This window comes from Dendrobates tinctorius, unplaced genomic scaffold (assembly GCF_039654945.1).
Source record: "Dendrobates tinctorius isolate UK_male_01 unplaced genomic scaffold, ASM3965494v1 ptg000011l, whole genome shotgun sequence".
Lineage (NCBI taxonomy): Eukaryota > Metazoa > Chordata > Amphibia > Anura > Dendrobatidae > Dendrobates > Dendrobates tinctorius.
In genome coordinates, this window is record NW_027361679.1 from 116,365,444 (window position 1) to 116,379,163 (window position 13,720).

At 47.2% G+C, this 13,720-nt stretch overlaps 1 protein-coding gene across 8 annotated transcripts in view; it reads right to left on the minus strand.

The window, feature by feature from the left end:
- The window catches only part of LOC141049788 (CTD small phosphatase-like protein 2-A), a 239,192-nt gene that overhangs the window by 195,753 nt on the left and 29,719 nt on the right, over window positions 1–13,720 (minus strand). The gene's annotated exons all lie outside the window — the stretch shown is intronic.

Here is a 13,720-nt window from a genome sequence, read left to right on the forward strand (position 1 = left end):
CGGGGGCGAAACATCCGGGGGCGAAACATCCGGGGGCGAAACCTCCGGGGGCGAAACCTCCGGGGGCGAACTGCTGGGGGCGAAACCTCCGGGGGCGAACTGCTGGGGGCGAAACCTCCGGGGGCGAACTGCTGGGGGCGAAACCTCCGGGGGCGAACTGCTGGGGGCGAAACCTCCGGGGGCGAACTGCTGGGGGCGAAACCTCTGGGGGCGAACTGCTGGGGGCGAAACCTCCGGGGGCGAACTGCTGGGGGCGAAACCTCCGGGGGCGAACTGCTGGGGGCGAAACCTCCGGGGGCGAACTGCTGGGGGCGAAACCTCCGGGGGCGAACTGCTGGGGGCGAAACCTCCGGGGGCGAACTGCTGGGGGCGAAACATCCGGGGGCGAACTGCTGGGGGCGAAACATCCGGGGGCGAAACAACCTGGGCAAAATGTTCGGGGGCGAAGTGTACCTGGGGGCGAACTTCTGGGGGCGAAACTTCCAACTCCCTGTAAAAACTGACCCGAATCATGTTCTCTGGGGGTCTCAGCTACCCTCAGTAGCCAAGACCCTATAGATAAATTCCAACTCTGGGGAGTGTTATGCGCTTATTTTTCAGCACCGTTAAGCAGCGGCGCTGAGGGATAAGTACCCTTAACTGCTGCCATTAAAAGGCATATCGGTCATTAAGGGGTTAAGCAAGAAATACTGCTCCAAGCCCTGTCTAATGCTTAAATGTGGCATGGTATAAAGACTGCGCTATTAGCACTAAGAATTTATGTTGTGAAATGTGCACTCCTGGCTGGAGCACAGTACCAGAATATGGCAGCACGGTGGCTCAGTGGTTAGCACTGCTGGGGTCCTGGGTTCAAATCCCACCAAGGACAACATCTGCAACAAGGAGCTTGTTTGTTCTCCCCGTTCTTGCGTGTGTTTACTCCTGGAACTCTAAAGACATACCGATAGGGAATTTAGATTGTGAGCCTCATTGGGGACAGTGATGATAATGTATGTAAAGCGCTGCGGAATAAAATAGCGCTATTTAAGCAAAGCAAAATAAATTAATTAATTCCAGCCCATAATAATTAAAAGATGAAATGTGGCCTGCTTTATGTAGCACGATAGTCACAGAAAAAATTAGATTTGTTTCTGTGGACGAGCCAGAATCTGCACACAGAAGAATGACAACCTCAGATGATATTTTATCATGTGTACCCCTGAATGGAGAACAATATGTGCTTCAAAGAATGAAAAGAGGAAATGTAGCCAGCTTTGGTGGCACAATAGTAAAAATACTAAATTTTGATTTTATCATGTGAACCCCTGTATGGAGATCAATATCTACATCCAAAAATGTCAAACTGACATCTAGCCTGCTTTATAACGTTACTGACAGAAGAAATATTTTTTTTTAACTGTGGATGAGGCCTGTATGCAATAGAACATATGCCCAAAACAATTTCAAACTCAGATTTAGCCTGCTGTTTCAGTTCTACACACAGAACAATTTCACCACCACAAAATTACAACGTGTGATATGGCAAGTTGTATCGCGGTAAGCAACAGATTTTTTTTTCCTGTTATCTGCATGAGCTATGCAGACAGTTCAAATTCACCGGCACTAAATAAGGTGGGATACAGCATGGTGAATCAGGGTAGCAACTGCCAAAAAATATATTATTTCATGACCAGCAGCTCAAATCACAGAGCAATGTCACCACACCACTAAATGACAAGGTGACATATGCCTTGATTTATCACATTTAGCAAGTTAAAATATAACATTTAGAATGGTCTTCTCGTGCATGGAGCACAAGAGCAGTGCATAACCTACTTCTATGAAATGTGCCCTGCTATCTTTGTCTGTGCACAAAAAAAAAAAAATATGCTGGAAGGTCGATTTCACAGCCACACAGGACACTAGCTATCTAAACTATCTGACTAAGAAACAACCACCTAGCTAACAAGCTAAAATCTATCAGCAAACAGTCCCAGCGTAAGGAGCAGCCTCTCTGTGCTGTTATAGTGTACAATTGCCACTAAAACATGATGTCTGCTCTTTATGTGGAGAGGGACATGTGATTTCAGCAGCTAATAACATAAGCTGTCATGTCAGGATATTGTGACTGTTTCCTCCGCACTTATTGGCTAGCTGCCATGCGTACACAAGGTTAGAAGGAGAAAATAAAGTTTAGAAGCTGCTCCTCTGAGCTCTGCAAACCCACTACCCTCAGACTCACACCACATGCTCAATATACTTTAGTGGCAATGCAAATATTGTCCCGCACTCTTTACCAAATGTTTGTTTTTTTCTGATTTTTTAAAATTTTGCTTGTGTTTCCGATAACGAATCCGAATGTGTGACATTCATGCCGATTTTATGTTTGGTGATCGCTTTTTCGAACAAATTCGCTGATCACTATTCAGTACGCCATACAGTTGACACCAGAAGTTTATATACACTATATAAAGAGACACATATGCATGTTTATGTTTTTCTCACTATCTGACACGAAATCAGAATAAACCTTTCCCATTTTAGCTCAATTAGGATCACCATAATTATTAATATTTGTCAAATGCCAGAATAATGAGAGAGAGAGAGAGAGAGAGAGAGAGAGAGAGAGAGAATGAGAATGTTTTAAAGTATTTTTATTACATACTGCAAAGTCAAAAGTTTACATACACTAAGTTTACTATGCCTTTAAACAATTCTGTACTGCCCATGATTCTCCTGACAGCACCACCAGAAGAAATACCTAATAACTCCCATTAGATTGGGATTACTGCCTGGAGGACTTTCCTCCCAAGGGCCATCTGTTGGTTTGACCGAACGTCCAGCTTATAGGGTTTGCAAATAGTATTTAACTTAGACCAAGTTGTGGCTCTGCATATTTGGTCCATGGAGGCACCAGCACTCTACCCACTTACACGAGACTGCTCTCAGCGAGTGGGCCTTGAGGCTGGCGGGGTCTTTCCTGCCGAGACATATGCTTTGCTAATAGCAGATTTTATCCATCTAGCTAACGTAGCCTTGGACGCCTTCTTCCCTTTGTTCCTTCCAGTCAACTGGACGAAGAGGTTAGAGTCCACTCTCCAGCTCTCTGTGATCTTTATGTAGCGGAGAACTGTCCTCTTTACATCTAACAAGTGAAGAGAGAGTTCTTTCTCATTGGTGTAGTTTTGGCAAAAAGTTGGTAGCACAATTTCCTGATTCCTGTGGAAATCTGAAACCGCTTTTGAAAGGAAGGCGGGATCCAGTCTTAAGACAATACAGTCTTCCTGAATCTTCAAGTATGGGTCTCTTAAGGAGAGGGCCTGAATTTCACAAATACACCTCGCCGATGTTATCGTTACTAGGAAGAGGGCTTTGAGGGTCACCGAGCTCAGGTGTGCCTGATCTAGAGGCTTGTATGGTTTTTTGCACAGCTCGTTCAAACCAAGTTGAGATCCCAGGGGGTACTGAGCTACGTATTGTGGGCCTAATATGCTGAGTAGCTTTAATGAATCCTACTACCCTGAGATGATTAGCTATTGGAGAGTCAAAAAAGGAACTCAGAGCTGAAATCTGTACTTTCAACGTACCAGGCCTTAAGCCTTTATCAAAGCCAGAGGAAAAGAAGTAGAGATTCTGGGGAATACCTGGACCCCTGAGAGGTGGATACTGGAACTGTACTTTGTGAGCAGAACTTTTTTCCAATCTTCCGATATATTGCTGAAGTCACCGGTTTCCTGCTCTTTTTCATGGTAGCTGTCAGGAACACCGCACTGCACTTGCTCACTGAGCCAGTGCGCGTGTCCTGAGTACAAAAACAGTGCTCAAAGATACCTGTGGAGCGGGACAGCAGCGGGGATGATACGTGCTTCAGACTATCAGGACCTGAAGCACGTGACTGCTGGGGGCGTGACCTAAACTCCACAGAGCTAAGAGCTGCAGGGAAACTCCTAGAAAGGCAACTACGGGACAGACAGACAGAAACCAGATCAAGCCAGGGTCAAAGCATGAGATAGCAGGACAGTACCAAAGGGTTAGACAGAGCGAATAGTCACGACGTAGCAATAGATCAGAAAACCAGAACAGGCAATGGACGGTACAATAGGGACAAACTGTAACGGAGTAACAATAGCCAAGCCAGGAGGTCAGAACCGGAGAAGACAATGGTACCAAAACGAGAGACGGAGTTCAGAGTGAGGGGACAGACCGGGTCATACACAAGAATCAAACAAGCAATACAGTATCCACGCACACCAGGGGGGTTAGACACACAGCCAGAACAGTATAGCTGACAGGGAATCCTAGTCTGGAGTGAGTATAAATACCCCTCCCAGATCCAAAGAGGCTGGCAAAAGTTAACCCTGTGAGAACAGGACATTATCCATGTCCTATCCATGACAGTACACCCCTCTTAATGGGGGGCCACTGGACCCCCAGGTTTCTCAGGGTATCTGGCATGAAAAGCCCACACCAGTCGATCAGCGAGCACCGAACTGGCCGGAACCCATGACCGATCCTCAACGGAATATCCCTTCCAATGAATAAGGTACTGAAATCTCCAGCGCACCCACCGTTAATCAACGATGCGCCCTACCTCGTACTCCAGTTGACCCTCTACCAACAATGGTGGAGCCACGGATGAGGGATCTTCTCTAACTGTCCCCACAGGTTTTAATAGGGACCTGTGGAAGACGTTAGAGATTTTAAAGGAGGTGGGCAACTGTAATCTGTATGCCACCAGGTTGATCACCTCTACAATCTTGTAAGGGCCAATAAATTTGGGGCCCAACTTCATAGAGGGTATTTTAAGTTTGTTGCTACGGGTGGGCAACCAGACTTTTTCTCCCACTGTCAACGCAGGAACCACCCCCCTCCTCCTGTCCGCAAAATGTTTGAACTTCTTCCGGGCTTTGGAGATGTTCCCCTGCACCTCCTTCCAGAGGGTTTTCAACTGTTGTACCATCCCCTCGGCACCAGCGCAATCCGAATCCATACGGGAAAATTCCCCAACCTGCGGAACAAACCCATAATTGACCTGAAAGGGAGACTTTCCGGTAGACTGATTAATCCGACAGTTGAATGCAAATTCTGCCATGGGTAATACCTCACACCAGTCTTCCTGTCTGGAGGAGGCCAGGCATCTCAGAATCTGCTCCAATGACTGGTTGGTGCGTTCAGTTTGTCCGTTGGATTCCGGGTGATAGGCAGAGGAGAATGACAACGTGACCCCCAACTTCATACAAAGCGCTCTCCAAAACCTGGCCACAAATTGCACACCACTGTCCGACACCACGTTCACAGGCACTCCATGCAGCTGAACAATGTACTGTATTAACAAGTGGGCCAAGGTTTCAGCAGATGGTAATGCAGGTAATGGCACAAAGTGGGCTTGCTTAGAAAATCTATCAACCACTACCCATACCACCGAGTTGCCCTTGGAAGATGGAATATTAGTGATAAAGTCCATGGACAGGTGTGTCCATGGTTTATCCGGAATTGGCAAAGGCACCAATTCCCCGGCCGGCCGGACCTGAGAGCTTTTAGAGCGAGCGCACACCCCACAAGTATTCACAAACCTTTTTATATCAGTACCCATAGAGGGCCACCAAAAACCCCTAGCTACTGCCCCCCCGGGTAGCTGCAATACCAGGGTGTGCACTTAACACAGAATCATGAAATTCTTGAAGGAGTGTGAGACGGAATTGTTCGGGCACAAACAATTTACCTGGGGGTTTATTCCTGGGAGCTTGTGCTTCCAGAATCTCTTTCTGTAGCTCAGAAGAGATTTCGGCTACAACCACTCCCGGTTGAAGAATGGAGGAAGGAGGTTCTGGAGGGGACACAGAATCAAAACTTCGGGATAAGGCATCCGCCTTTACATTTTTAGACCCTGGTCGGAACGTGATGGTGAAATGAAATCGAGAAAAAAAAAAGTGCCCACCGAGCCTGTCTGGGGGTCAATCTCTTAGCAGACTCGATATAGGCCAGGTTTTTATGATCAGTGATGACCGTAATGGGATGAGCGGCCCCCTCCAAAAAATGCCTCCATTATTCGAAGGCCAATTTAACTGCTAACAATTCCCTGTTACAGACATCATAGTTTCTCTCGGCCGAAGAGAACTTCTTAGAGAAAAAGGCACAGGGTTTGAGATTAGTCAGGGTAGGGGGGCCCTGTGACAATACTGCCCCACCCCCACCTCCGAAGCGTCGACCTCGACGATAAAAGGTCTTGACGAATCGGGCTGTACCAGCACAGGGGCTGTAGTAAAACACTTCTCTAATGTAAGGAAGGAATTTTTTGCGGCCACGGACCAATTTTTTACATCTGCCCCTTTAAGAGTGAGGTCCGTCAAGGGTTTCACCACCTTTGAGAAACCTTTAATGAACTTCCTATAATAATTATTGAAGCCCAGAAATCGCTGCAACCCCTTCAGGTCATGAGGCTGCACCCAATCTGTAATGGCCTGAACCTTCCCTGGATCCTTTCGGAATCCCTCCCCGGATACAATTACACCCAGAAAAGATAGTTCTTGCATAAAAAATGAGCACTTCTCCAGCTTAGCATACAAATGGTTCTCCCGGAGTCTCATAAGAACCGTATGTAGATGGTGTGTGACTGACTGTCTTCAGAGTAAATCAAGATGTCATCCAGGTAAATGACTACATAACATCCAATCAAGTAAGAAAAAACAACATTAATAAAGTTCTAAAAAACAGCAGGAGCGATAGTGAGGCCGAAGGGCATAACCAGGTTTTCAAACAGCACCTCAGTTGTCAGGAACGTTGTTTTCCATTTGTCCCCCTCCCGGATCCTTATAAGGTTATAAGCCCCTCGTAGATCGAGCTTAGAAAACCATTTGGCCCCTGTGAGTTGGTTGCATAGATCAGGAATCAATGGGAGAGGGTACGTGTTCTTAACAGTAATTTTGTTCAGTTCCCAAAAGTCGAGGCACGGTCGCAACCCACCATGTTTTTTCTTTACAAAGAAAACCCCCCCTGCCACGGGTGAGACAGAGGGCCAAAAATACCCCTTGCGAAGGCTTTCTTTAATGTACTCTTTCATAGCTTGGCGCTCAGGCCCGGACAAATTAAACAAACGAGCCTTGGGTAATTTGGCTCCAGGTACTAAATCGATAGCACAATCATATGGTCTATGTGGTGGGAGCGCCTCAGCCTCGCTTTCGGAAAACACATCTTCAAAGTCTCTCAGGTACTCCGGAATACCCTCCAGACTGACAGATACAGATGTTATTGGATTGACAAAAGGAACCGGGTTACAACACAGACGATTATCATTACATCCCCATAGGGTGATCTCCCCCTTCACCCAATCAATAAGAGGATTGTGGCGTTGCAACCAGGACATTCCAAATACCAGTCATGCAGGCAGTTCATAATGAAACAACTTAAAATTTTCCACATGAGTGGAACCCACTTTCATAGAAAAAACTTCAGACATAAAACAAATTCCATCCTGGGTAAGAGGGGATGAATCCACAGCCACAATTTTAACAGGGTCTTTTAACCTGACTGTCCCTATCTTATTAAGAGTCACAACTTGGGCATCAATCAGATTAATGGAGGAACCACAGTCAACAAAGGCGGTTGTCATAACAGGACCACCAGCAAGTTCCAATTCAACCTGGAGCACCTTTTTTGTACGCGAGAAAAAATGTACCTGGGAGTCTGGACAACCTCATCGATTGTTGCCCAGACTCAGTCGTTTCTCTGAAGAAGGGCAGGAGGGGCAATTCCTTTTCCAATGTCCAGAGGCTCCACAATAAAAGCATAGTAGATTGTCTCTACAGTGCCTTCTCTCTTTCTCCTTAACCGAAACTGACCCAACCTCCATGGGCTCAGATACAGGTGCAGTGTCACACAATTTGGGGTACAAGGGAGACTCTTGTTGCATCATTCCTCTAGCGCGGAGTCTCCAGTCCATATGGACCACCTGCATCATGGCGTCCTCCAGGGTATCAGGACGAGGATGTAATGCCAGAGCATCCTGCAGACGGTCAGACAGGCCCCTGCGGAACAACCCCCTCAGGGCGTCGTCGTTCCATGATACTTCGGACGTCCAATGTCTAAACTCTGAGCAGAACCATTCAGCAGAGTGCCTCTTGTTGTGAGTTCATTCTCTGGTTCGGGAGGTGGTGTGGCTGGTTTGATCGGTGGAGATCTGCCACCTGAGAATGAGGATGACGATTGGATCTCAGGATTCTTAGATTGGATTTAAGACAGCCGACGCCCTATTCAGTTGCTGGTGATTCCTTCTTGCTTGTCAGCTCTTGGTTTTCAGCTCTGTTCCAGTCATCAAAAGCTAAGTTTTTCTGCTAATGTTCACACTTGATTTTGTTGGTCTATTCAGTTTTTTGTGTGGTCTGCCAGCCCCGGCTGGGGGCTGTGCTGAATTTCCACTCTAATTTATCAGTATTTTGCCAATTGGCTTTTTGTCCCTTACTAGTTCGGTCTCTTTTTGCTCTGTCTCAGAATATTCCAGAGTGCTGATATAGTGGGAGAAGTCTATTGACTTCAGGGTTAATTTTGCTATCAGAAGTGTTGGACATTATTTTTGTAGGGTTTTTTGCAGGTTACAGACAGTGACTTGCCTTTCCTGTCTAGTTAGTTTGGGTCCCATCATTTGCTCAGCCTATTTTCCTGCCTGTGTTTGTGCCTTCATCTTGTTTCACCGTCAATACATGTGTGGGGGCTATCTATTCCTTTGGGGTCTGCTCTGGGGCAGTTTTCCCTTTTCTTGCTTTAGGCTTATGTAGTCCTCCGGCTGTGACGAGGCGTCTAGGAACATCGTAGGCACGCTCCACGGCTACTGCTAGATGTGTGGTAACTAAGATCAGGGATCTGCAATCTGCATAGTTACCAACTTCTCTGGTTTTCTGTGGCTTAGCTTGTTTTGTTTTTTTTTCTCCTCGGTGACCCATTCATAACAGCCTCCCCTGTGTTACACTCATCACCATATCCTCTGCCAGACGCACTATCAGGCTCATAATAAATGTGCCCCAGAGCCTCAAAGAACAAATTCACAGACATATGTTCAGGAGCAGAAGAAGACAGAGAGATAGCCCATGCCTGTGAAGCCCCCGAAGTACAGAAATGACTGCCACCCTCTGGAACTCATCCCAGGAGGAGCTGGGCCTCAGAGGAAAAAAAAAAAGCTTGCATCCTTCTCTGAACGACCTGAACTCTCTTTTATTCTCTAAGAAAGGGTCTGGCAATTTGACCGGAGATTCGGGGGATGCCAATGAGACATCTCTATCCCCAGCACTTGGAGCCCCTTCAGCGACAGCCCCCTGCACAGTATCCAAGCACACCAGGGGGGTCAGACACACAGCCAGAATAACAGTATAGCTGACAGGGAATCTTCGTCTGGAGTGAGTATAAATACCCTTCCCAGATCCAAAGAGAGGCCGGCAAAAGTTAACCTTGTGAGAACAGGACATTAACCATGTCCTAACCATGACAGTAGCGATGACTAGTTCCGACAACCCTTTTGACCTCAGGATTTCTTTCTCAGGATCCGGGCCCACAGCTGTAAAATCTCTGGGTTTTGACGAACTAGAGGGCCCTGAACTAAGAGGTCCAGTCTTGTTGGTAGAATGATCGGGTCTTCCACAGTTATCCACTTTAATAGGGAGAACCAGCTCCTCTTGGGCCAGTATGGAACTCTTAGGATTACGGATACCTGGCTCTCCTGGATCTTTCTCAGGACCCTTGGTTTTAGGGCAAGTGGTGGAAAGGCATAAGCGAGTCTCTTTCTTCCAGGTTTGTGCTAAGGCGTCTATCCCTGTTGGGCTGTCTCCTAGACTTAAAGAAAAACATTTTTTTTGTATTTTTCCTTGAGTCGAATAAGTCTATTTCCAGGGTCCTCCAGTGTTGGGTCAGTTGGGAAAAGACCTCCTGGTTTAGAGACCACTCTGAGGGTACTTTTTCCCTGCTCAAAAAGTCTCCCACCTGATTTTTTGAGCCTCTCAGGTGTACTGCCGTAATTGATTTCACTGTCATTTCAGCCCAGGAAAATATTGCGCCTGACAAATCCTGCAGGTGACTGTGCCTCGGTACTCCCTGGCTTAGAAGGAAGGCTACTGTTGTTGAGTTGTCTGAGATGATCCTGACGTGTTGATTTCTCAACTCTTCCTGATATCTCCTTAGTGCTTCCCAGCTCTGAGCTCTCTATGGTTGTAAGGTCTGTTGTGTACTGACGCAGGCCAAGTTCCCTGGATGTAACTTCCTTCCATGTGAGCCCCCCAGCCTTTGAGGCTTGCATCCATAGTGATGTTCACACATGGAAACATCCTCCAAGGTCTTCCTTTCTCGAGGTTCCTTGTACTGGTCCACCATGACAATGACCTCTTTACCTTTTCAGATAATCGCATCTTGTTGTCCAATGATGCGTCTCTGCCATCCCGTACCGCAAGGACCTCCTGCTATAAGTTTCTTGAATGGAATTGACTTCATTGAGCACTGGGAATACATGAGGTCATCAAGCCCAGGATTCTCATGATTTTCCTTATGGAGATGTATTTCCGTTTCTGTATCGTCAGAATCTCTTGTGTGATTGTCTTCTGTTTGAGCAGCGGGAGAAAAGAATGTTCTTGTTTTGAATCCAGGAAAACTCCGAGAAACAACTTCTTTCTCTCTGGTCTGAGATCTGATTTTTTTAGATTTTCAGCCATCCCAGCTTCTCCAGGGCTGACACCGTTGTTGTTGTTGTTGGGTATTCCCCCATCTGTTGGAGAGTCTGCTACCAGCAGCAGGTTGTCTAAGTAGGTTGCAATAAGAATGTTTCTTTCTCTTAGGAAGGCCATATCCTCTGCCATGAGCATGGTGAAAATCCCAGGGGCGGACGAGAGACTGAACGGCAGACATCTGAATTGAAAATGCTGTATTCCACTCTGGTCCTTTATGGTGAACCTGATGTATTGCTGATGTGAGGCATGGATAGGAACATTGTAATAAGCACTTTTTAAATCTCTTTACCAACGGTATAACGGATTTGAGAGACTCCATCTTGAAATTGCTTGTAGGCCACCCACCGGTTTAGTGGTTTGAGATTTATTATTGTCCGATATTCTCCCCCTGGTTTTTTTTTTATTGAAGAGAGGGTTGTATAATGTCCCCGAAACGTCTGGGAATGAGAAACCTGAACTATGGCCCTCAACTCTAAAAGGTCCTGAATGTCTCTCAGGAGTCTTTGATGGATTGCTGGGGACTGGGTCTGGGTTAGGCAATATCTCCTTGGGGGTAACTGGGTGAACTCTATTCTGTACCCCTGTGCCACTGTGTTCAGAATCCATGGATTCTGGGTGATCTCTCGCCAGCCTTCCAGGAAGTTCTAATCCTTCTGCTGGGTTTTGGCCTCTGATCCTGAAAGTAACTTTTCCCTTTGCCACCTTTGGGGTAACTCCACCTTCCAGACTTCCCCTTCCCTTTATAGTCCTGTCTGGGGTGGGAGCGAGTTCTCTGAAAGGATGGTATCCTCTTTGGCTTTTCTTTGGGAAAGCCTTTCTTTTTATCAGACGCTTTCTCAAGTAATTCGTCCAGTACTGGTCCGAATACATGTAGGCCAGAGAAGGGTATTGAACAAAGCTTGTTCTTTGATTGGGTGTCTCCTGTCCATGATCTAAGCCACAGAGCCTGCATTGGACAGCGCGTCGTTTCTTGCAAAAAAGCGGACCGACTCTGCTGAGGCATCTGCCATAAAGTCGATTGCCATTTTCAATAGAGGTAATGACCTCAGAATTTCCTCTCTGGGAGTCTTGTTCTTGATCTAGTTTTCTAATTCCTCAACCCATGGACTCATCGACCTGGCCACTGAGGTAGCCGCTATAGTCGCCTTCATGATGGCCGCCGATGACTCCCAGGCTTTCTTGTGGAGGTCCTCCAATCTCTTGTCCATTGAAAGACCTTTCAGGCTGGACAAGTCTTCGAAGGGGATCGCTGTCTTCTTTAAGACTCTAGCCACCGGTATGTCAATTTTCAATACAGATTCCCATACCTTAGTTTCCTCTGGGTCGAAGGGAAGGCGGTATTTAAAGTCCTTTGGGACTACAAGCTTCTTCTCGACATCTTCCCATTCTTCCAAAATCATTGCCGTTATGTGATGATTCACTGCAAAAACTATTTCTGCGAGCTCTCAGCCCGCCAAACATCTTTCTGGATTGTTAAAGGCTCTGCGGAGTCCTCCACCTTCATGGTACTCCTGACGGCTTGGAGGAGCATGTCGGTATTTTCGGAAAAAAACAGATATTTCTTCCTTCTGGAAGTACTGCTGAGGAACATTCGCCCTCATCTGAATCTGAAATCGAATAGGCTTCCACCTCTCCTTCCTCAGAGCTGGGATACTCCTCCCATCTGGGTCTCTTGGGATGAAGGGACTGTGCTGGTACAAGTGTTGAATCTATAGCCTGCACCTCCTCTCTGATCACAGATACAATGCTGTCCAGGAAGGGGGTCTGCTCCTCTTTCAGTAACCCAGGTATGCATCCTTCACATAGTTTTTTAAGATGTCCTTCTGGGAGTCTGGCCAAGCATAGGGGGCATCTGTTAGCCTTCGGTTTGGTTGCTGTAGATGATCGCTTAGGCGCCTCCTTATCCTGAAATGAATATAAAGAAGAGCCTGTAGCTCTGAACCTGGTGACCAGCTAGGACACCCCTACTGTTCTCCTACTCACATGGTCCGGGGCTGACTATAAGGACTGGACGTCAGGACGGTTAGCACTCTCCATCTTTACTAAGTCAAAGGTGCTGTCAGTTGTCCATCTTTATATAGTCCGTCTTACCCGGCTTCAAGACATCTGATACATCATCCTTCCGAGCCCAGCTGCTGTTGATTATCTGCATCACCAATCTCCGGTCGTACTGCGCATGCTCCCACTGGAACGCACGCCGGCTGCCATTATCTCAGAGATCGGTGCCATCAGAAGCCCCGCCCCCTGATGCTCCCGGCCCCACCGGGTGCCGGGATTCCAATCCGCTCCGGCACAGTGCCAGAACTTCCGGAGATAAGGGGGGCGAGATGCTGGCCTGGACTGTAGATCCACCCCAGAAGTCATCGCCGGTGCGCCTCCTGACGACAGGCATGAGATAACGGCCGCGTGCAGCCAAAACAGCAGCTGCCGCCCAGAGCCCCCCCCGGAAGGGATGAGGCGGAGGATGGGAGCAGCCAGCTCAACTGGGCTCTGAGGGACCTCTCTCGGTGTCAGCGCCCTTGCAGAGTCCGTCCGTGGACCGAGACTTTCCTGCCCAGAGCCCTCTAGAGGGGTATGCAGCTATTCCCAGGGGTCTACAGCTCGACCGAGCTCTGACACGGAATCGTGTGATATAGGTATCTTTGTACCTCTGTGCTCCTCTGCGTCTGTCCCTGATAGGGACAGGAAAAACACTGAAGGGTGGTGGTGTGGAGGGGCTATTTATCCTCTTCTGGATTCCTGTCCTTATCAAGGAAATGAAAGACATCCTCCTGGTGGTGCTGTCAGGAGGAACCTCCTGGAAAAGGCAGATTAACCCCTTCACCCTGAAGGCTGTTTTCCTGACCAGGTCAATTTTTACAATTCGGACCACTGTCACTTTAGAAGGTCATAACTCTGGAACGCTTAAATGGATCCCACTGATTCTGAGAATGTTTTCTCATGATATATTGTACTTCTTGATAGTGGTAAAATTTATTTGATATGACTTGCGTTTATTTGTGAAAATGGAAATTTGGTGAAAATGTAGAAAATTTCTC